Source organism: Podarcis raffonei, chromosome 6 (assembly GCF_027172205.1).
Source record: "Podarcis raffonei isolate rPodRaf1 chromosome 6, rPodRaf1.pri, whole genome shotgun sequence".
NCBI classification, from domain to species: domain Eukaryota; kingdom Metazoa; phylum Chordata; class Lepidosauria; order Squamata; family Lacertidae; genus Podarcis; species Podarcis raffonei.
In genome coordinates, this window is record NC_070607.1 from 34,391,686 (window position 1) to 34,415,763 (window position 24,078).

Here is a 24,078-nt window from a genome sequence, read left to right on the forward strand (position 1 = left end):
CACAGCTGCCAATCAGAGGGTTGGGTTGCCAGGCTCATTTGTTTGGTTAGAAAGTAGCTATCTCTGCCTTTCATTGCTTTTAGCCAACAAATGAAATTGTAGCAATGATTGACATTTAGACAAGCCTACCTAAATGTTTAGGAAAAACTGTATGAGTTTTAAGTTGCGGTTTAAACTTTTTGTATGTTTTAAATTATGGTTGTAAAATTTTTAAAGTAATAATTTCATTGTTGTATCTTTTTTGTAAACTGCTTTGAGGTGTGTGTGTGTGTCCCCACAATCAAGCAAAATATAGATTTAATGAAATAAATACATTTAGGGGAGCAGTTCTAGACAATTTGAAGGCCAGAGTGAAACACCTGTTGTTTAGAATCTACAGAGGTAAAGTCTTCGTTTGTTTTAAAGCTTCTTTTGCTGGTTTCCCTTGCAGGAGAAGTGAATGCTTCCCCACCAAATAAGAGGCGTTCCACTAGAACTAAAACTGATAAATATTTGGTGCATGTGTAAACCAATAAATTTCCTTTCCACCATTTCCCCTAAATTTGTATCAGTTTTTGCTGATAAATCTCTGTCTACTAAACACATTATTTCAGTCCTTAGTAAGGCCAACAGAGCAAATGAATTCTGAAGAAATCTTTCACTTGCTGCTTGAAAAGAAGCCCCTAAAGAGTTCAAATGCACATCAAATAAAACACACACACACACATATATATGCGCTGCATATATACCTATGTATAAGTTCTGTGGAGCTCAGTGAACTTACTACTGAGTAGCTGCACTGGACTGCAGTGTTTAGAATCCCCCAAAAAATCCTTGTTGTCTGCTGTAAGCACTTTAATAACAACCATTGGTGCCCACAAGTACTCAGCAGCATTGTTATCAAGGCATATTTCTACAGTAAAATTGGAATCTTATTTGTAATTCATAAGTTAAAGTCAGTGCCGGTAAATATAAATGATAGATTTTTAAGTGGTTGAATATTTCAACCACTCAGACATAAAACCTTCACAGCTTTTGCAAAGTGCCAGAAAACACAGACTGAAAGTGATGAGAAAACTTCTGTAATCTACTGTAAAAATGTTAATATTCAGCTTTAAACAGGGAAAGAAGGCAGAATAGCTAACAAAATAGACTCGGAAATATATACCATCACCAAAACACAAGAGAGCAAAAATTGAGGCAAAGCCTCCAAGTAGGTCTAAAACATGCAGGGAAGTTTAAGAAAAGGCACAAAGTGCCCAACAAACTTCAATTTCCATTTCAATTGTGCTTGCATTCAGGCACTTGCTATACTCCTGGAATAATTCATCAAAGGGAATGAATTTTAAACAAAACACAACTTTTTTTTTGTTTATTGTGTATCCCAACTGTCACTATTCTGCAGGAAGGATATACCACATGCTCATGCCACAGATTTTGATTTGTGCAATTAAAGTGGACCCCTAGTGCAACAAATCAACTCTTAAAATACATAAATAAAAGTAATGGACTTTTTGTGGCTAGGGAAGTGACAGCGTGATGCACGGAAATGTGTGGGACAAAGAAATGGTCAGCAGTGATGGGGACTGGAGCCCTGCAACATTTCATGGGGTGCAACTTCCCCACCTCTGGGCTATCTTGGATTTGGCAGACTCCCAGGCTGCACTGAAGGAAAACCTTTCTCATCTGTTGGAGCCTGGAGAAGCAAGCCAATGAAATTAAAAGAGGAAAAAAAGAGGCGCCTAGTAATTGAAATATTTGCTAAATAAGCACATCTTTAACCATTGGGGGTGGGGAGGGCATTTTAGTTTAGTTTCTTCTTCTTCTTTGGTCTTCACTGTATATCAGATGTGGTTAGGTAAATGTGAATGATTCTCAGTTGCTGCCTATTGTTCTGTGTCCACCTTTTGTTACTCTTTCCCTTTTACAGCCATAATACTCCTAGTTGTATAATATAATAGAATCAAAGACTCCCTGTATTGCCCTGTTGGTTCTTTAAACAGGCAGAGGCAATGATTACTGACCCGTGCGGATAACATCCCTAAAGCATTAGTGCAATGTCTCTTTTGCTTCATTTCCCCACTTTTTCAGTTTTGCGTCTGTTGCAGATGGTTATCAAAGAAAAGCTAGGGCAACAACACAATCCTAAGACTTGAGAAGAAACCTGCTTGCACAAGATATTATTTTATTGATACACAATGCAAAAGGAAAATAAGCCCATTCACCAAATAGTCAAGCGCTTTGGCCTCCCTGCCACCCTGCCACTGAGTTTTGTGGTAACAAATTGGCCTCGCCAGCTTTCATCTCTGAAAACATTTTTGCCTTAAGAAGATCATCTTAGTTCTTGTTTTGAATGATTGCTTTTAGATGACACAGAGAAATAAATAGCAACCTATTGTCATTTAGTGAATGACATTTTTTTCCTGACAGACAAGGCCTAGCCAAAGAAATAGTAAAGTAAGGAATACATAAAATAGCTGCTTAATATGGTTGAACCTGTGTTGTAAACCAGCTTAATACATGCTATTCTCTAAAGCCATAGTTGATATGTTGGTTCACTGTTGGGGGTGGGGGGAGATACAACAGCAGGAGTGAAAACACATTCACAGCCAGGAATGTCACTGTAATGGTTTTGGAACAAGCAAGGGCAGACCCACTGTGGAGTTTCATATCCTCTCCAAATATGAAGTTGCTCTGCTTACAAGTCACAAGAAGAATTTGTCAAAAGTATGACTGCAAGCACAGACAATATTTTCTCTCTCTGTCTCCAATTGAAAAGCAATTCATAATGGGAAATGGGGAAAAATTAAGATGCATTCTGTATCTTTCCCTTCTTGCTAACGAATGCAATTGACAATATGTTGATGATGATACATAGAAAAGAAGAGAATCTGATGATCTTCCTAATTCAGTACTGTTTCTAAGCACACCTAGAATAAACCTGATGTAAAGGCAAAGTTCAATCATTTGCTTCAGCTACTACCAATGATTTCACACAAAATAATATGTGCAATTAGCTGCCAGTTCTATAGGCTGTATCTACACTGTGGTAGTCACTGCGTGATGTGATAAAAATAGCCTGGCATTTGACATGACAACAACATGAAACCAATTCTTTTTACAAAAATTATCAAAATTATATATTTTATGTACACATATGTGCAGGCACCTTGCTGAGAGTTTCAGCATTTGTACCTTTATATCTGCTAGCCATATTTTCAATTTCTACAGCATTGTAATTACTTTCCCAAATTCAAAGCTTTTAACCGTATTATGAAACCAATTTATCCTTAGATTAAAAGACAACTCTTTTTTAGCACCCAACTGTTATCTGTGCCTGCTGTGAAACTGCAGAGAACTGACGCTGTTTCACATATACAAACCAAAAGAAAGCATATTAAATTAGCTGTGCATAAGACTGGGATTGGTAAACAATCATGCACCTAAATAAGAAATCCACATAAAACTATAATTGCAGCATGAAACACTCACAGTAGTAAAGGTTCATAAAACTGAGACAAGTTCTACCATCAATAACTCTAATAACACTGCATGCAGGTTCTGGAAATGTGTTGGGAGGCTGGTCACTTAAAACATTCTATGTCGCAAACTTAATAATGAAATGTACAGTTGATGATTATGTTTATCACATCAGCCCAGTGTAAAAAGATATGACAAGCTCTTCATAATGATTCATTGGTAGACTTATTTAGATACTTCATTAGTGTTTGAGGAGGGAACTGTGTTACATATATCTGACTGCTTGTAGGCCAGTCAACGTTCTGCTATGGCAATGTCCGCCCTCCATGTCCTGCTTATTCCCACTTAGAACAGCTGCAGCTCTTATAATGGATGCTAGGTATCAGGTACATACAGTTCAGCTCCCCCACTCAATGTGATCACATAATGTTGGAATCTGAGCCACACACACAAAGCCAACTGATTTTGCTATGAAAGCATAAAGATAGATATTTAAAGTGAATTGTTTCCATCGAAAACAAAGTCGGATCTTTGGTCATATCTTGCAGGGATCTATTTATGATGCTATCTTCTTTTAACCGGGTAGCAGTTGTTGCAGGTATTAATATATTGCTCAGCATGAAGCAACTGGATGCATAAAAGCAGAGTCCTTTTAGAATAAAAGTTGTCCAGACCCATAAATGTTATTCAAAGCTTTACTTGCAGAACTTTCTTCAAAACAGAACAAAAACAATAGTGATACGTCCAAAACAGTTGCAGGCAATATATTGTGCATGTCCAGCACAGGCCCAGCTTCTTACAAAATCCAAAATAATTATAACACACCAAAAATCAGAGGCCCGTCTCTCCACACACAGACTCCATTAGCTTGCGTTCCAGCCTAAGGCTGATTATTCCAGGAGAGGCCTGTTATCACATCCTTCGCATTTGGTTGCTCATTCACACAAAATGGACACCCATAGATTAACATAGCCATAGAAGGTAATTCTCTCTCTTTCATGTGATTTAGTCAGGCACATGACAGAGCAGAGGACATCTACAGTTAATCATCAACCTGTTAAACACTTAAGAGAGGTTTTCTTGATCTTCTTTAACTTCAATGGAATTTTCCATGTCAAACCCTCAGTAATATACATACAGACATTCTCAATTTCAGTGTGCAATCAAAACAATTATACTTAACATATAGTTACCATATTTTTTTTCAATTGGCTTAAAAATCCCCCCCCCCAACCAATTACCTCCCTATTTTGCCCTCCTACTTCTTTCATCCCAGCAATCTGCAAGATACAAATGCTGGATGGGTAACTCATAGAAAACCCATTTAGCCTTTTGAATGTGTTAGTATGACAAGCCATGGAAAGATATGAATTTAACTAGAAATTATCTGGGCTGTTAACCATCAGCAATATTAATTCTTCAGATTTCATCACTTTCTCTAGAGAGCCATGACAATTTTAGAAGCTGAAGGAGAACAAGACAAAAAAGGTGCTACAAAACTTGTAAATGAACCTCCAAAATTATTTGCGCCTGGTAGCGTTGGTTGTGAATAGGACTGCTCACCTTATGATGCATTTAACTTTATTTGGAGATAAAGGGTTAGATGCAGACCTATGATCAGTGGAATTCTGCTTGCACTGGGAAAAGGGTGGCATGGGGGTGATTCTCTAATTTTGCCTTTCCCTGTAGTCCCATTGCTCCTTAAAAAGCTGTTCCTGGTTGGGGAGGGGTAGAGGAGCCCATACAACAGCATGTAAAATGGCACTGGCTGCATGGTGAGGGGGAATTGGTGAAAACTGCCTCCCCCACTTCCTTCAGTGGGAGCCTTCACTGGATATGGGTTCTTTTAGTGAAGTCAATGAGTCCTTCTGTTCCCAGAAGGACAAGACTAGATTCAGCTCAAAACATTTTCAATGGAAGGTTTAGACAACACACATTTGCTCTTGGTAGCAAAGCCTGGACACCATTTTCTTGAGCAAACTTTGCTTCAGTGTTCATGTTTTAATGCTAACCTAATCAGCACTAAAAAGGGCTTCTTAAGAACCACTTTCATGAACCTACAATCAAATGTTCTTGATAAATCTATCTGCTCCTATCGGCTGTGTGCTGAATCCTAAAAGACCAGAAAACGTGAGAAGAATAAGGAATCCATGTCTGGCTAAAGAAAGGAAAGAAACGTAAATGGGCAGATTAAAGAAAACACAGGGATTCAATTAAATATTTCTGTAATAGGTGTGGACAGAGCTGAAAACCTTAACTCAATAAAAGTTTTCCACCCTCTTAATTTATTCTCATTCTCCTGCCCCCTTATATTATATTTTCCAGTATATGAAAGACTCAGAAGAAGGAAACTCTAGAAGACATTTTGACTGAAAAAAAATGTGGACAGAAAATAAAGTATTTTTTTACACCTGTCACTATGACCTAGTTGAGAAATATAGCAAATGCATGCTCCCTTAAGTTGGATTGGCAATGAGCAGGATGGGGAACCAGGCACCCTCCTGACCTTTGGCCATGCTGGCTAGGGATGATGCGAGTTTGAGTCGAATGACATCTACATGACAAAAGGATCGCCACCTCTGGCAGAGACAGATCACTCTTAAAAAGGGTATGTATCAGATTTCAAAATAATGTTGCTCACTAAAAGTCCTAATGTGAACAAAGTGTGTAGCTGGATTTTTAAAAAGGCATACAAAAAAAATTTAAACAAAAGATTCCAGGGTCCAGTTATGTATCATCCATGTTAGAAATCTGGACTTTTGACTGATCTATGAAGTGACTGGGATGATCCAAAGAAAAACTACATTGCCTTCCATACAGCCTGCTAAAAATGCTTCTGCGTGATGCTTATATTCATTCATTCATTCATTCATTAAATTTATGCCCCATTTCCTCCCCTTGGGACTCAGGACAGTATAAGTAGAGAACAGAAGTGTTCTTGACACGTTCCTTATGGCCATGACCCAGGAGCTGGGACTATACACAAGTCTTGTTCCAGTAATGTAACCACATACAAGCAATGCATGGAGGAAAAAGCCAGAGCTGTACTTGCTGGCCCCACCCTCAACCATCACGTCAGCTGCAGAATTCTGTACAGTGGTACCTTGGTTTACAAACTTAATCCGTTCCTGACGTCCATTCTTTAACCAAATCTATTCTTAAACAGAGGCCCGCTTTCCCTAATGAGGCCTCTCACCGCCAGTGCCCTTCCACCACTTGGCTTCCTTTCGTACACCGAGATAGAGTTCGCAAACCAGGACACTACTGCTGGTTTTGCGGAGTTCGTAGACCAAATAGTTCGTAAACAGGACTGTTCGTAAACCGAGGTACCACTGTATATAAGTTCTGTGCCTGGAATCTTGCCGTGTATAGAGCATATTGCGCATATGTCTGTAATGGGTGCATGCTCTGTGCTGATGTCCTAATAAATATACAGATATCAGGGACATTGCCAGCAGATGCCATTCTACCGTCTCTCCCCTGTCCCTGCACACCACACAGTGTGATTGTATGTGGACATGATAATCTGCAGGTTATGACCATCAAGGCCTCCTCTGATGAACTATCAAATGGGTCAATACAGGGGAAGGTGTTCCCTCAGGTAACCTGGACCCAAGGGCTTGACATGTTGTGGATTTGATGCGGCACAAGAACATATGCGGATAATTTTGGGCCTTGGAGACTCACATGTAATTGTGGGGTTTTTTTGGGGGGGGAGGCCAGTGGCTTCTAAATGGTCTTAGTATGTTAACTGCCTTGCTAGATTAAGAATATTAATATCATGAACTCAGAGAGGGATGAAAAAGAAAGAAGGGAAATGGGATACTAAGCAGGGTTGTGTGTTTTTTAAGGATGCGGCAGATAAAAGAATGCTGGAAACCTAAGCAGAAAAAGAGTGAGGAAAGAATAAGTAAGATGGAAATAGACATGAGACAACATGATGCAATGGGGCCAAAGAATGATAAAAATGAATGTGTAATAATAATAGCAAATTATATTTACAATAATAGATTCCTTTTGCCACAGTCATGTCTGCTTTTGTGGAAGAGACCATATCTCTGTGGCTGAGTGTTTAATGTGCTTTTTAATTCCTTCTGATGTTTGTAAGCTGTTTCCAGTCGTCCGACATTTTTTAAATGCAAAGGTTTTTCTTTACGTATAAATAGCACAAGGAAATGATGGAAGTTATCTAAATTACAACCACCCAAATGTGCGATTCTATTACCTACCATGTCAACTCTTTCCCTTAGGTTGAGGAATAGTTTTGAAAATTGAATCTAACACTTGGCATTCTGATGAGAGACAGGAGCTGTTCATTCGTCCTTGGGGTGGCTGCAGGTGTGTGTGTGTGTGTGTGTGTTTGTGTGTGTGTGTGTGTATAAGTTTGGAGCAATTCTGCTGTATCTTATCTGCAGCTTTAGAAGTCAGCTGAGAAACACAGATGCTTATAAGTGGGTTAAAACCATCCTTCTTTTGTAACAATCTATTCAGAGTATCCAGAAATTATAGCCTACAGGGTCAAAGTAAATTCTTTCTATTAAGAAGAAAATGGCCTAACACGCTTTGTGAATGCAAATAGTTAGCAGACAGATGTAGCCCTCCTGGTGGCTCTTTTGTGTTAGCTTCCACCTGAAGCAGTTTCTTAACCTCTAGGTCTCCTACCCTATTAACCTGTTTTATGGAAGAAAGGGTGAGGGTTTTTCAGGCTCCCAAGTATTCCAAACTTCTAGGGACATGAGCAAGCATGATTATTGCATGGGTTTGCCAAACGGTACCTTGACATGAAAGTTGGATAATTTATACACCTCTGCCAATGAGGACAGGTTGTATCCTCCAAATTTCCTCTAACAAGTATGTGACAATATTCACAGTCTATGCTTCCCAGAATAATTTCTGCTGAAGCCAAACCTCAGCAATTTGACAAAGGCTGACTGCCTTTTCTTTCACGTAACAAATGCATTATAATGATGGATCTTGTACTCTCCATATTTTATGTGGGCATGCCCTCACTTTACTTACGAAGGGTCAGGATTCACTAGAAAATGAACCACAGATATATTATTTCTATTAACTCATTCACTGGCGGGGGGGTGGGAAGCATAGGACTACTTCAGCCTAATCTTTATCAGATGGGAAGCGTTTTGCTGGAAAAGCAGTCTATATAACTTTTAAAGATGAAAACAGTGCAATTTGAGGGATAAAGTGTCAAAATGATTTTGAGCGGGATTTATTCTGTGCCAGCCTGAGGTTTCCCACATGACAAAATACTTGTTTGATGTAACAGCATCAGTTGGAATGAGATTTCTCCTGCCTGTCTTTTTTTCTTGCTATCTATGATCAGCAAGCAATTTTGAGACAAGATGAGGACACACACAGAGAACACCAAAACATCTATCTCAACTCTTGTTTGCTGGGGCTGATGGGAGTTGTAGTTCAGCCACATCTGGAGGGCCCTAGGTTTCCCACACTTGCTGTAGGTTCTTCCAGACTACAGAAACTGAGTTCACTCTGTGGGCTTCCATGACACTCTTACTTGGGAATGGTTGCCTATGACAAATCAGGATTCTGAGGCAACAGGATCTGCTTCTCTTGTCTGTTTTGATTCCCTGAGCACGCATGCTTTTATTTTTATTCTTTGATAATAGTTGGGTCAGGTTTATTCATACTAGAACCTAAAATGTCATCACACTAATAAGCAGAATGTAGATATAACATAGCACATCATATCAAACCCATTTAAAAGCTTACACAGAGGGTGTAGTCCATCAGATATAATAATACATGTAAATGATAACAGAATTTTTGACCAAAATACTACTCAAATCCCAGTCACAGTAAACATGCTAGGCCAAGAAATGTGCCACAAAGCCACCAAGTGTACAGATAAGATACTGTGCCTCGCCCCCCAAAAGTGTAATGCTAATATATTATATACAGCTGAAGTTGCTAACAGAGAAACACTCCCTGTTACTCAAAACAAAGAAATGCTATGCTAATAGCTCTAAACAAAATGTTCATCTAAAGTGTCTTTATGCCTTCCTTAAAATATTTCTGTTACTGATATGCTCAAAAATCTACTACTCTAAAGCAACAAACATGCACCAATCCTGACATAAGCAATTTGGCTTGTCTCAGAATTTTGAACAACATTGCAAGAGTCATAAAATGGATCATTTTGTTACCATGACTGTAGCTAATGCCAGTAGCTAGATCACTCTTACTGTGCAGATGAAAGCCCAGCAAATTTAACATGGGAAAAGATAAATCAAAGCCCTCAAAAAGCCATTAAGCCATAAGTGTTAATTTCTTTGGTTAAATCTTTGCTCCATCACCTTGTTATGTATGAATCATTACCTAAAGGTAAGGAACTAGTGCTTGAGATATATGGGAATCACACCATTATATCTTCCTGAATAGGTCAGCTTCCTTTGCTTTCAGAAAAACTGCCTAAATACAGTTGCTATCTTAGGAAAGGCTAAAAAAAGACAACTATACAGAGAAGGGGAGAGGGAAGAGTAGAGACGGATTACTTGGAAATCAGAAATCCTGACGTATTTCAAAAGGATCTCATTGACTTTTCAGAAACGCTTTGAACAATTGCTGTGGCCACTGGGGTACCGTAATGATATACCCTATTATAAAATGGAGTGCTAAGTAAATGTAGGAGTGGAAATTTAACAATTGGTCGTTTAATGGCTGCAATTATGGCAAAAGAATAATGAACCTATTAGAGAAGAGAACTGGCAATTACTCTAAGGCTTATTGCAATACAGCTGTGGAAGAAAAGTAATACAGAAGCATGCTTAAAAATGGTTATTAAAGGGGAATAATGCATTCTGTTTACTCTGACAGAATGGATCTTTTCAGAAATAAAAGCGGGTCTTTTTGATGATCGGGCATTGAGGCTTAGATGTGATGAATCTTACTATTTAAAAGTAATATATTTTCAGATATTCTTTTTCAGGCTTCAATTATCCCTAGCCTGTAAAATGGAAAGATTTACAAGCAAATACAGACAACAAAGATGTAAAAGCAGTAGTAGAAGCCACCAAACAGTGTTCAGGGAAATAGACCCACAAAAATATAAATAGTCTCCAGTTTCTCATTTCAAGCAAAGACAAATGAGAAGCCCCAAACCGTTATGAAGCCCACTGATGTTCTACATTAGTGAGCCAAGTATATTTTTATTTAGCCTATTAAATATCCGAATGACATGTGCTATTAGGACTTGCAATGACAGCAAATTGGAACTCAGAGGAAGGCAGGAGAATAGATGTTTCATTGGATCAAACCAAGGCCAACCAAATTAGCATCCTGTTTCCAACAGTAAACTGCAAGATACCTTTGGAAACTCCAGGCAAGGCATAAAGGCAATATTGTAGCTCAAAGTCGAGCATCAGTTTTGCATGCAAAAGATTCCAAGTTCAACTCCCAGCATCTCCAGAAGAGACCCTTGTCTCTGTTAAAGAAAATTCTGGGTTGAGAGACTACTCAACAGCACAGCTCGTCAGGGTACAAGTCCCCCATGGGTCCATGCAGTCAGTAAAAGAAGGAAATTCCAGCCAGGCAATTTGGAGCAAAACAGCAGTCAGTAGACTTAGATCTTTTATTGTTGTGCAGCAGGTTCCAACAGCAGTAAGAACCCAGAGCATGGGGCGACATTGACTTTTAAAACTTCCCACAATATCCCAGAATACAGTTCGTACAGCATCATTGATACATCATCTTTACATCACTGACATGTCACCAAAGGGGAGGGGTAGACAGGGGTTACACTAGTTCAACCTTGGCAAACATGTCCAGTCAAATCCTTGGTACCAGATTAGCATAAGCAGACATGTCAGGGCAAGACCCAGGTACAAGATTAGCATAGGCAAACACCTCTGAAGTCCCACCACCCAAAGTACAATAGAACTACCTTTGCATGTCTGGACCCCTAGGCAAGTCTGGTGGTGGGATTAGGCTTTCCTTGGCGAACAATCAGCTCAGCAATTGTCACCTCTGGGCACTTCCTGGAGTCCCTTTTTCAAGGGCGAAATAGTGTTGGAATGGAGGAAACTGGCAAAGGGGTTGATTTTATATGATTTTTAAAGCTATGTAACTTCCCTGAGCTGTCGAGTTGAAAGGATATGTTCAGGCATATGTTCCTATGTTCCTTGTTTGTCACCAGCTTCTTGAAAACAAAGGCCTACTACCTCTGATGGGGGGATCCTATTTCCCTGTCATGACCAATAGCTACTAATATTCTCCATGATGAGGCATATTGCTCTGTTGCAGCAGTGCAAATGTTACAGTGCATGGCATGAGAGGAGGAATAGGAGTTGATATGTTGTCATTAATATTCCATAATTGTGGGTTAAGAGACACACAGAATAATGGAGGTATCTCGAAATCAATGGAGAACTGTGATCTTAAGGAAAATACTGCACTTTCGACTTTTTATGTTGTGATCTGAGCAAGAATGCGTGCTCTCCCAAACAGCATCCAAGGAAGGGAGAGAACACAGCTAACCTCATTATAACACATCTCATTGGACTTCCTGTGGGTCTATAGCAACCTGCAGCTCACACGGTGAGATCTGCCAATCAGTTAAAAGGTGGCATTTGCCACCATGGCAAATCTGCATTTGCTGTGTTTGTTGCTGCATAATGTGTAACACAGACAACAACAACAACTGTACAACTGTACACCGCCCATCTGACTGGGTTCCCCCCAGACACTCAGAGTGGCTTCCAGACAATTGATCATTTTGCCTTTGGGTCAGTTTTTAAAAGCAGGGTAGGTTTGTGTTTGCTTTAAGCTGCCAATGTGACTCTTAACCACTTGGATTTTATAGCTGGGTGCATGCCCTTTTTACACATTCAGCACAGGCTCACTTGTTTGGAGACATAGCCCTGAGTATACTTGAGAGGCATAACCTGTTTGATTAGTAATGATGTGTGCATTGGAAAACAGCAACAAACTGAACATCCAGGAGGGCGATTAATAAGGTAAAGTGAAAAGAAACTATGCCATGCAAATTTTCATTAAGGCAGGATGTTAGCCTCCATTGTCATCTGCTGGGAATAGATTTGTGCTCAAAGTAGTAAATAAACATAGCCTCGGGTTCTCTGCTTTGAAATGAGAACTGTCAAAAGGAGGGGGGAGAGGGAGAGGGAGCATTTCTGCTGTAATCAGGTTTTGGCTATCTACTCATTTATCGCTAATAAAGAGTATTAGTTAAACATCACTCGAAGGGAATGATTTATAGCATTCAAGGGAAAGGAAGTAATCCAACAGACCCCTCAGAAATGCTGGTTTCCTGCAGCTGAAGCATGTTAAGGGAGATTAGTGATAAATAAATGTTGCCTTTGAAGTAGTGTTTATACGCAGCCCCACTTGTGAAATGCTTTAAGAGTGAGGATTCAGCCATGGAATGAAAACGAATTCCAGCAGTAGAAAAAATTACGAACATTCAGAACTTTACTCTGGAGTTTTAGGAGCATTCATCTCCATTTGAAACTCCTGGAACAGCTGACCACAGGAACAGATTTGGGGAAATCCAGGAGACACAAGGGATTTGTGCAGAAATGGCCCTGGCCACTGAACTGTAGAAAAACTAGCCAATCTTCCTCTAGTCTGATAAATTATAAAAAAGGTGGCAACAGCCATGGCTATACTCTGTGGAAGATACTTCTTTCATTGACCGATATCCATGATGGTCAAGAGCAGAAGCACTACAGTGGCAACTCGGATTACATACGCTTCAGTTTACAGAGGCTTCAGGTTACAGACTCCGCTAACCCAGAAATAGTACCTCGAGTTAAGAACTTTGCTTCAGGATAAGAACAGAAATCACATGGCGGCAGCAGGAAGCCCCATTAGCTAAAGTGGTACCTCAGGTTAAGAACAGCTTTAGGTTAAGAACGGACCTCTGGAACGAATTAAGTTCTTAACCCAAGGTACCACTGTATTTTCATAGACAATTATGCTTCTAATTACCAGGTTTGGCTTCAAGGGCCTTTCCTTGATTGTTATAGCAATACATTTCCAAAAAAGTTGCTGTTTACTTACAGGCTGTCTGGAAACCTGCACTTTGTACATTATTGCTCCAACAAATAAAATGGCTCCCCAGATGTATTGAACTACAACTACCACCAGCCCCAGGTAGCATGTGCCAGCAAGAAAAATCATATGAATTAGTGTTATTCCCATACACTGAGCAGGTCTTCTATTGCCCCAAAGTGTATTTTTTTTAATGCCATAGTCTTTTCTAGTAGGTTACTTTTACCGTTACCAAATTTCATTAAAAGGACACAACCAAAATTGCAGGAAAATATATGGTTTGCACTAGTCTTCACCAGCCTGGTATCCCTAGATATTTTGGATTACAGCTCCCAGCTAGCATGTGCTGGAATTACAAACACTCCCTGTGTTGGGACAATACAACTTCTCTGTATATGGGAATAGCACTAATTCATATGAACACTTGGTCAACAATTTCTCATGGTTGACTGCATGAGATGTTTAGGAAGTTATTATGATATGGCAACAGGGAAGGTTTTAACTATAAAACAGGAGACTAATAAAACCAGGAGTCCTCCAGGACATTCTTAATCAACTTATTAAGGCTGTCAATTAATTAGTCTTATAGCAATTTTTCTGAACGATGCTGGGATTGAAGCAGATTGTGTCTGTCAAATTCCCTATAGATGCCAGGCCAAAGGTCCACTCACAGAGCATCTGTGAATATGAATGACAACTGCTGTTTATATTGCCTTATTTCCAATGCTCATGCATACACACACACTTCAGAACAAGCCATACCGGCCTACACAATCAGGAGGAAATAAACATTCATATACAACAACAAAGTTTCCATCCATCAGCATTCATCTTGCCTGCTTTAGTTCTCTGTTTTGAATATTTCAGAATAATACTTTCCCTCTGCAGAAACAGAGATAAATGGAAGCTGTCACACCCACTTCTAGCGCAGTAGCAGAGCTGAGCTGAAACATTTATCGAGACAAGCTGGTTTCAAGGTTCAAGCTCAGGTCTCAGGTTGTCTGGTGTATCACGGATATGCTGTTCAAAGGAATAGTTTATGTTGCTCAAGGCACTTTCCCTAGACCACAGTTAGACAGATTAATTTTCATAACAAGCATCAGTTGTGACATTTATAGCTGGCTTGTAAGCATTTTAAGTCTTTCCTATTCTCTTGTTTCCAAGATGCAAACCTTGACCTTGAATGTGTTACTCAAACCTGTTGCTGCATTAATACAATCTGCTGATACCTGCATCCCCTGCTCGTTACTATTACCTTTCACAGTAATAACTGCAAAAGTCATGCTTCAGCTGCATGATCCAGCATAAATACCAGTGCTTTCTCCCTACCCAGCCACTGCAGCTACCACCACCACCATTATCATTCTTTGGATTATTTGTCACTTTATACCCAAAGGTCTAAAGGTGGCTTGCATAATAAACAAGTTAGTACTGAAACTGAACACTAACAGTCATCTAAAAGTGACCACACATTAAAACTCCAAATAGCCAAACTGATCGCCATAAAACAGCAGACTGAATAAAAACCAGCTATCACAGGGGAGTGAAATCAAGACTAACATACATGGGTGTAGAAAAAAGTCTCGGTCTGGTGACAAAAATATGTCAAAGGAATGCCTTTGTAAGGGGAGTATTTCAGAGGTGGGAGCCACTACAGGAAAGACCATTTCTTGTGTAGCCATCTTAACACCTCATTGGAGGTGGTACCTGCAGAATGATCTCCAATGGTGACCATCAGACTTTCCCTGAAATTATTTCTGTGCAATTAATACTCACAAACACCTCTGCCGGGTTTGAAAATATTTAGATGAAAACACATATATAGCATGTGACTTCCATGACCGTGTAGGTTGGAAAGTGTGTGAGTACGGTTTAATGAATGTAGTGCCCGGCTTAGGCTGGGTTCAAATACCTGCTGAATAATAAAGCTCACTAAGCAACTTTGAGCCAGTCACTGTAACCAGAGGTGCCATCTTGTGCCTAAGATTGAGGGGGCCTGGCGTGAGGCATGCATGTGTGCAGTCATGTGCATGACGCGCAACACACACCAACATCACATCGTTGGGAGGAAGCTGAGCGTAGAGCCCAGCATGGCATGGTTTCCTCTCTTGTGCTCAGGAGGAGCCAGCCGCTGAACTGCACCATACTTGGTCCTACGCTCAGCCTCCTCTGCCCCCTCAACAGCTGATATTGAGGGGACCGAAGACATCTCTGCCTCTAGGAGCTGGCGTGCCCAACTGTAGCACATTCTAAGCTCACAGTTAACCTGTTGTGAATACTACCTGCAAGAAGTGTGGCATACAAATGCAATAATAGTGACGGGGTGGGGTGGGGTTTACTTGCAGATAAGTGTACAGTCATACCTTGGGATGAATGCGCTTCGGGTTAGGCAAATTCGGGTCGCGCTCCACGGCGACACAGAAGTAATGGAGCGCGTTACTTCTGGGTTTCGCTGTGCGCACATGTGCAGACTGTCAAAATGACATAACGCGCATGCGCAGAAGTGCTGAAACGTGACACGTGGACACGGGTTACATTCACTTCAGGATGCGAATGGGACTCTGGAGATACCACTGTACATAGAATTATAGGGTTGAAAGCGGCTATAAACTCTCATTCCAGTCTTCACTTTGTTTATTATGAAGGGGGCTTCAAAAGGGAAAGGAGACACACTGAAGATTTCCTTCAATGGTAGATGTACTTTAAAAAGAGATGCAGAAAATAATATATATCTCTATAAACACCAAGCAAAAATGTCCCTCTGGATAAGCTGCAGCTGGCATCTTTGTTGGGTTTTTTTAAACAAACTTGACTTTAAAGCCTATTTGCAGACTGCATGCTGCAGAATAATGAAATTTGAATACAAAGGCTACAGAGTGTTTGCTCTTCAGCTTTCTACAAAACAACACATCTGTTTTTAAAATGATAATCCATTCAAAGTACAAAGGTGATAGCAATAAAGTGAATGTGTGGGCACTGTAACTAATACCAGGAAGTAGAGTGGAACAATATGGCTTCCAGAAAACTCAATGGGAAATCCTTGTTGCAATTCTGGATAGCCACCACGCTTCTCTTCTTATCTGCCTCTAAATAGACACACTTGCAAAATAACAATCCTTCTGAAATAAAGAATCAGGTGCTGTAGCAACAAAGTGACCTAAAATAGTATAAAATTCAGGTACACCCTATTCCTGTGATTGTAATCTGCTTTAATTCTTAATCGTAATTGCTGCTGGGACCTGCTGGTGAAGGGTGGGTAATAAAACATAATAACAACAATACTAATAAATACCCCATTTTTTATAGAGTACAAACAATGCATTCTTGCTTATGCACACTTGCAAATTGAATTTTCGGGGGACTTGCTTCCAAATATATATACAGACCTAGATGCTCGGCTAAATCCATGTTTCACTTCACTGGAACCTTGTACGTTTACATGAGCTGAGGAACTAGATTTCTATTTTTCAGAAGAACTGTTCCATGTGTAAAAAAAAAGGAGGAGGAGGTTTGTCTCCAGACTAATTTAAAAGCCTGTTATGGTTAGGCAACATTTTTCACTTTGAAAAATGGATGTGCTTAGGAGACATACAGCCCAACAAAATGAGCTTTCCATCATTCTCTAGGCTTAACAAATTTTGTCTCAGTCTCCGTGGACCAATGGAGTGTGCAAAGTACCCGTCGCTCTCAGTGTGTCTTCCTCATGCACAGCCTTCTTCTGGATTCTCTTGATAAACATCCTAAAATTTCAGAGTGCAAAGGGCCAATTTCCTATTTAATAACACAGAGTTTTCATTTCATAGCACAGCTCCTTCCCTTGAGATATAACCGACACCCAAAATGTAATTTTCCAACTCCTTTCTTCAAGCATCAAGTATTTAACTGGCAGAATAAATGCTCTGTCAGCTGGATCTCTGAGTCGCACTGATGATATTTAGCAACTGATTGGAGTGGTCTTAACGCTACATCTCATTGGGATTTCCCTTGAGTGCATCTCAACCCAGCCCATGCCATGCAATAGGCAATAACCCAAATGAAATCAAATTTTCATTCTGTGTCATGTTACAACGTCCACCTATTCCTCCTTATTGTTTTGATAGTTTAGTATACTTCAGGGAGTTTCAAAGTTGTTGGGTTTGTTTGCTTGTTTTGCTTGTCATGTTCCTTACTTTCAGAAACAGCACAAACTTCCCCGTGCAGGATGAATATATGCAATCTTTTACCTTCTTGACCCTACAGAATAACACTGTGCTATGTATCCTTCTTTTGAGAGTATATGTTCACTGTTATATGCCTTCTTTTAAATATTTATACTCTGCACCCTCCAAACTCTTATACTAGAATAATTTCTACCAGATATTAAGTGTCATTTTTGGAGGTTGGTATTAGAATGTAGGTAGTAGTTTTCCCTTATAAAAATCAATACGAACGGGCACCTAATCAAAACATATGCTTACATTTTTAAAACCCATAACGATGTATTTTGAAAGACAGGCCAGCATTTTGATCAAGCTACCCTTATTTACATTTTGAAATCTATAAAAATGTATTTGGCAAGCTGGCCAGCATTTTGATCAAGTTACCCGATTTAAACAATCTAATACCCCCGTCTACTCATAATATCAGTTTAGAAAGCTCTGAGTATAGTCTCCTATTTTGCAATATATCTAGACCTATTGGGTTCAATAGGACTTACACACAGGTAAGTGTGCATAGGACAACAATCCTAATCACCTTTGTCTTTTGTTAATGAAAATATTGGTAGTCATGCAATAACATGAGCTTGTTTGTACCATAAAATAAATGAAAATATATGTATGATGTAATTGGCATATTTTCCTGAGATGTATTTTCAGCAAGGTACATATTTACTTGTTTACACAAACCTGACAACTGTTAACATTTTCCATGACTAGGTGAATCATTTCCATATAATTAATCACTAAAAAATTATAACAAAAATTATTTGTTATGTACTTATAAAATGCCTGTTTGAATCTGCAACTGAGTCAATTCTACTGAGGTTGTCCTCAGCCTACAAAAGTAAAAAAAGTGTTTTCTGTATTTGGGCACAAATTTACCATAAAAGTAAGAAATAGAAATCAAGAATGCCTCAAGCCAAAGGCTCAAAACATTTCATGTGCTCCTCAAAGCAACAAATTATGCCAGTTCCTGCAATCAGTATAATAAATACCCAGAAGCATTTAATTTGTTTGAATGACAGAAATAATTTTGAACATAATTGGCTTGCACCACTTGGAAGCCTTCAAAGAAACAACTAATGCTGGTCACTGCAGTCACTATAATACCTGGAAACTATCATGATTATTGCTTACAGAAATAATTTTGAATGTAATGATCCCATGTCACACATTCTTAGGGCACAGACTGCAAACCCTGGATGAAGCCCAAAGTTAGTTTCCTTGAAAACATGTCATTCCCAAACAGCAGTTCTAAATTACCAAACAGAGGAACACGAAAGTTAGGAATGAATTAATTCCCTAATATTCTCTAAATTACACTGGTTTTCCCAGATTAACCCCAGATCTGGCTCATAGCTTGAAGGCACCTGAGATACAGTATGTATCCATGATGTTGGGGGGTTTGTGTTTGGATCTAGAGGATTTGGAAAGCACCCACTCTTTCCACATTGACTAGGTTTCCTGTGCCACCCCTGGGGTAAGGTTTTAGGGCCGTTCCCTGAATGAAGACATCTGAAAAGGAGTGGTATAGGGAGACCACATGCTTTTGCAAAAAGAACCTTTGAAATAAAATGACAGTTATCAAGTTTGTTATAGTTCTTCATTAGCATTTCCACTGACATGTCAATGGGACAGAATACAATTGGGATAATGTGTAATGAAATATGACCTCCTTGTGCACATTTTCTGACGTGTTGTTTTCTTTATTGACTTCCATACATTTGAGTAATTAGATTTCACTTTGTAAAATGGACGCTAACTAGGGTAGTCTTTTGTCTTGGCTTCAGTTCAATGACTAATTGTCGGATGCAGGGGCACAGATGTTAATTGAATACTCAAAGTATGCTCCTGATGCTGTTCCCTCTATTTCTGTGGCCAGTTCTGAGAACAAGAGCTTCACCTTCCCACAGGGAAGTATAAAACCAAGGAGAATTATTCCAGCTCTCAGTTGGGGCCAAAGTTTATTACATTCCAGATCTCCTTTTTGCTTGAGTTTCCACACCTCTGGGCAACCACATAGGAAGCCAGACATAGGGCATATATACATTATTCTGGTTCCAGTGTGCCCCCATCACTGATTTTTTAATCAATGTACACATCAGTGATTATTTAGATCTATCCTGTAGTTTCCTATGAAACACTACCATTTGTTATACTTTTTCCCAAGCCAGCTTTAATCTGACCTGAATACTGTAGCATCCTATTTTTGCAGTAAAATCCTAGCATGTTTCTATCCTGCAGCAGGTGGTCCTATGTGTCTGACATCAATGGGTGGGTGTATTGCAGAGGAGCATCTTAATTTGTCTTTCTGCTCTCCTTGCTTATGTCCATGTAAGATAAGGAGGAGGAGTCAATTGGTCTCCCCAATGGCCCGATCGACCCCCTACTGGGAGCCAGTCTGGGCTCACCTGCTTGCATTTAGCATGGCACAGTTACACTTGATCTAAGCTCATTCAGATTTAAATGGTGGCTCTTTTCTGCCACCAGAGTGTTGCAATTGCCACCACTGCCAGGTAAGCCTAAAGAAGCCCACACCAGAGAGTATTTTGCCTAAGGTCCCCTCATAATAATAATTTTGCGCAAACATATGACACAACAGCCTTCCTGAAGCTAAGCAGTTATGGCTGTTGCCAGTAATAGATAGGAGATGACCTGTGAATCCCATACATGCCATCATGTACGCCTCAAAGAAAAGTAAGGATGCATATGTAGTGAAAAAGCAGAAACAGGACAAACCTGTGGCCTTCCATATTTTGACTATTGGCCATGTTATGTATGCTTGGAGTTGGAGTCCAACAATATTGGAAATTCACAGGTCCCCTAGGCTATCACTAAGATTCAGATCTAAAAATACTTCTAATATGTAAAATTGACCAATGTCAAAGTCCATTATTCTGAATAACTACTGGACTATCAATGGAGAATCTCCACCAGGAGTCTTCTCCTGCTGCTCCCCTGATTTAGATATCTTCCTGAACATACACAAGAAAGATGTCTAGTCAGGCAGCTCTCTTGTTAACTGTTTATTCAGCTTTTCTGTCACACTATCCAACACCGCTTACAATCAATGTATGAAACAATGTGAGGTATCTAGCTATTGTGTCTCCTCAGGGCAAGTATCTCCACTCCCACAAGAACACTTTCCTTGTGTTGACGGGACATGTTACAAAGCACTATTTTAGATACAACTCGCAGCCATTAAAACTGTCTGTGGAAGCAGAAAATAGCACAATCCAAATAGCAACAATAAAACAAAACAAACAAAACAAACAAACAAACAAACAATAAACTGAGTGGTACAACCAGAATACAATTACCTCAACTGCTGCACCATATTGACCTGGTATCTGAATGCCAACAGCCAGGTTGACCTTGTTTAGGAATATATGACACAGGCTATTGCTGAGAAGGCCTCTACCTTTTTATTTTAATGTATTTGTTTATTTATATACTGCTTTTACAGCAGACCTCATGAAGTGGCTTTCATAAGACTTTCACAGTCATAAGCACCATTTTTGTTTTAATTGCCATAACTGTTTGTTTAGAAGAAGGCAAAACTGCTTCTTCTTTGCTCCCCTTGGGACAATAAGTTCCTGCAGAAGCCTCTGTGGTAAGAGTTGGAGGAAAAAAGGACACCATTGGGAGTTGGGTGGTAATTGCTCACAGGGTGGTAGCTGCTGCTGCTGTTCATTTCCCTTAGGACTGGATGAATATTTTTTTTTGCCACCTACCTTACTTCAGATGCTAGGAGCAGCCAGAAGAGAGGTTCTGAGGTAGACAGGTTTCCTTGCCCCAAGCCATTTCAGGATTTTCTAGGTTTAAATCAGCACTTCAGTTTGCACCTGGAAACAAACTGGAAGCCTCTACAGAATGTTCAGCACAGGTGAAACACGTTCATTATAATAAGCCTGTTAACCATCTGGGTGCCTTTCTATGAACCAGTTTTGACTGGGCTTCAAAAGCACTGCCATGTGCAGCCCATTATAGTAATATAATCTAGAGTTGCTAATGTGGTGTACTGTTGCTTTAAAAGAAATGTAGGCAGTGCTTGCTAGCACAGGTAAAAGCATGTAACTAGCCAAGCTGCTTATGCCTGGCAGTCCTCCTCTTGGGACCGTATGCTTAGTTCTCTTGTAGCAGGACTAATGCTTACAGCATATTTGAAGGTCTTTACCTAACCACGGGACGTGGGTGGCACTGTGGGTAAAACCTCAGTGCCTAGGACCTGCTGATCGTAAGGTCGGCGGTTCGAAACCCCGCGGCGGGGTGAGCTCCCGTCGTTCGGTCCCAGCTCCTGCCCACCTAGCAGTTCGAAAGCACCCCTAACTGCAAGTAGATAAATAGGTACTGCTTTATAGCGGGAAGGTAAACGGCGTTTCTGTGTGCGGCACTGGTGCTGTTCCACCAGTTGCAGCTTCGTCACGCTGGCCACGTGACCCAGAAGTGTCTTCGGACGGCGCCAGCTCCCGGCCTCTTGAGCGAGATGAGCGCACAACCCTAGAGTCAGTCACGACTGGCCCATACGGGCAGGGGTACCTTTACCTTTACCTAACCACATGCTGAAGCAGCAGACATTGTAGCTGGATCATGGATCTACTCCTGATGAAGTAACAGAACTGAGACACCAGATTATGGATCCACTGCTGATGGATCTCACTTATTTATGTAGTTCTCAAACTGGGAGGTGTAAGGAGCTTGCCTGTGTGTTAATCATGGCGTTAAGACTCCTGTGGGGGAAAGATCCTATGTTTAATGCAGAAGGCATATCACACAGGCCATCTGGATCAACGCTAAGCAACATAAAATGTACTTGTAAACTTGCAGTTCCCTTGGATGTGGCCCAATTAAAAGCTCTTCTAACAAAAGCCCATAGAAGCTACAAAATGCTCGGCCCCTATTAAACCTGCGACAAATCTAAATAATTTACAATTAGCTGCAACGTTACATGTTCTGCTGCTGCCCGCTTCACCTGAGAGCTGTGCAATAATATGCCGCCCAGAGAAACTTTGCACACCCACCCACCCACCCCGGAGTTACAAATCATCTATCAAAATCATTGGGAGAAGATTTTTAAGGATAACACTTTTTTTAAAAAATCTGCCAATGCTTGGACAGTTATGTCCTTTATTAACTCAAACAATTTCTTATTAAGAGATTTTAGTAACTTCATTAACACCTCTCAAGGGGAAGAAAAACCATCAATTAGGATGGAATTTAGTAGCTAAGGGAAGAATACCCTAGAGATGGAGACTTTCATGGCTACAAATACATGAGCTTCCAAATCTTTATAAAGAAAACTACCCCCCCCAAAAAGTACTCAGTGTCTCCAGTTCAATAAAGTAAGATCTTCAGCCAGACTCTGATTGGCAAAGATGTGGAGTCGTAACTGTTAGAATTATATAAACATCAAATTGCAGAGTTGGAAGGGACCCTGAGGATCATCTAGTCCAGCCCCTGCAATGTAGGAAGGTTAGTGCCAAGGGCACTGAAAACTCTTGCCATATGCTGAGCGATACCTACCATTTATTTTGTTGTGAACTGCCCTGAAATCTACAGATGAAGTTAATAATAAATTATACATTTATATTTAACACCACAGAGCAAAACACTATAAATAAAGCAACAGAGCTCAAGGGATATTCTTTCACAGCACAGAGGTGGAGGGGGTCTCCTGCTTGGGGTAGTCTAATCCTGCTTGACCCTGGAAATTCAGACCTCCAATAGAAAGATGTCCAGCCCTTGCTTAAAGACCTCCCATAAGGGAAACCCTAGCTTTCCATTCTCAAACAGCTGTGACTATTAAGAGCAAATTCGTCAGATCTAGTCCTTCCCTTTGAGGGTAGGCTTTGAGGTAGTAGGGAATAAGGCTTTCTGGTATTTGAGGAGTGTTATCGTGTCCACATTAAGTCTTCTCTTTTTAAGGCTTTACATATCCACTTCATTGCTCTCCTCTAAGTTTTCCCAGTAGTGATGTATGGAAGTGAGAGCTGGACCATAAAGAAGGCTGGTCGCCAAAGAATTGATGCTTTTGAATTATGGTGCTGGAGGAGACTCTTGAGAGTCCCATGGACTGCAAGAAGATCAAACCTATCAATTCTTAAGGAAATTAGCCTTGAGTGCTCACTGGAAGGACAGATCCTGAAACTGAGACTCCAATACTTTGGCCACCTCATGAGAAGAGAAGACTCCCTGGAAAAGACCCTGATGTTGGGAAAGATGGAGGGCACAAGGAGAAGGGGATGACAGAGGACGAGATGGTTGGACAGTGTTCTCGAAGCTACCAGCATGAGTTTGACCAAACTGTGGGAGACAGTGGAAGACAGAAGTGCCTGGCGTGCTCTGGTCCATGGGGTCACGAAGAGTTGGACACGAC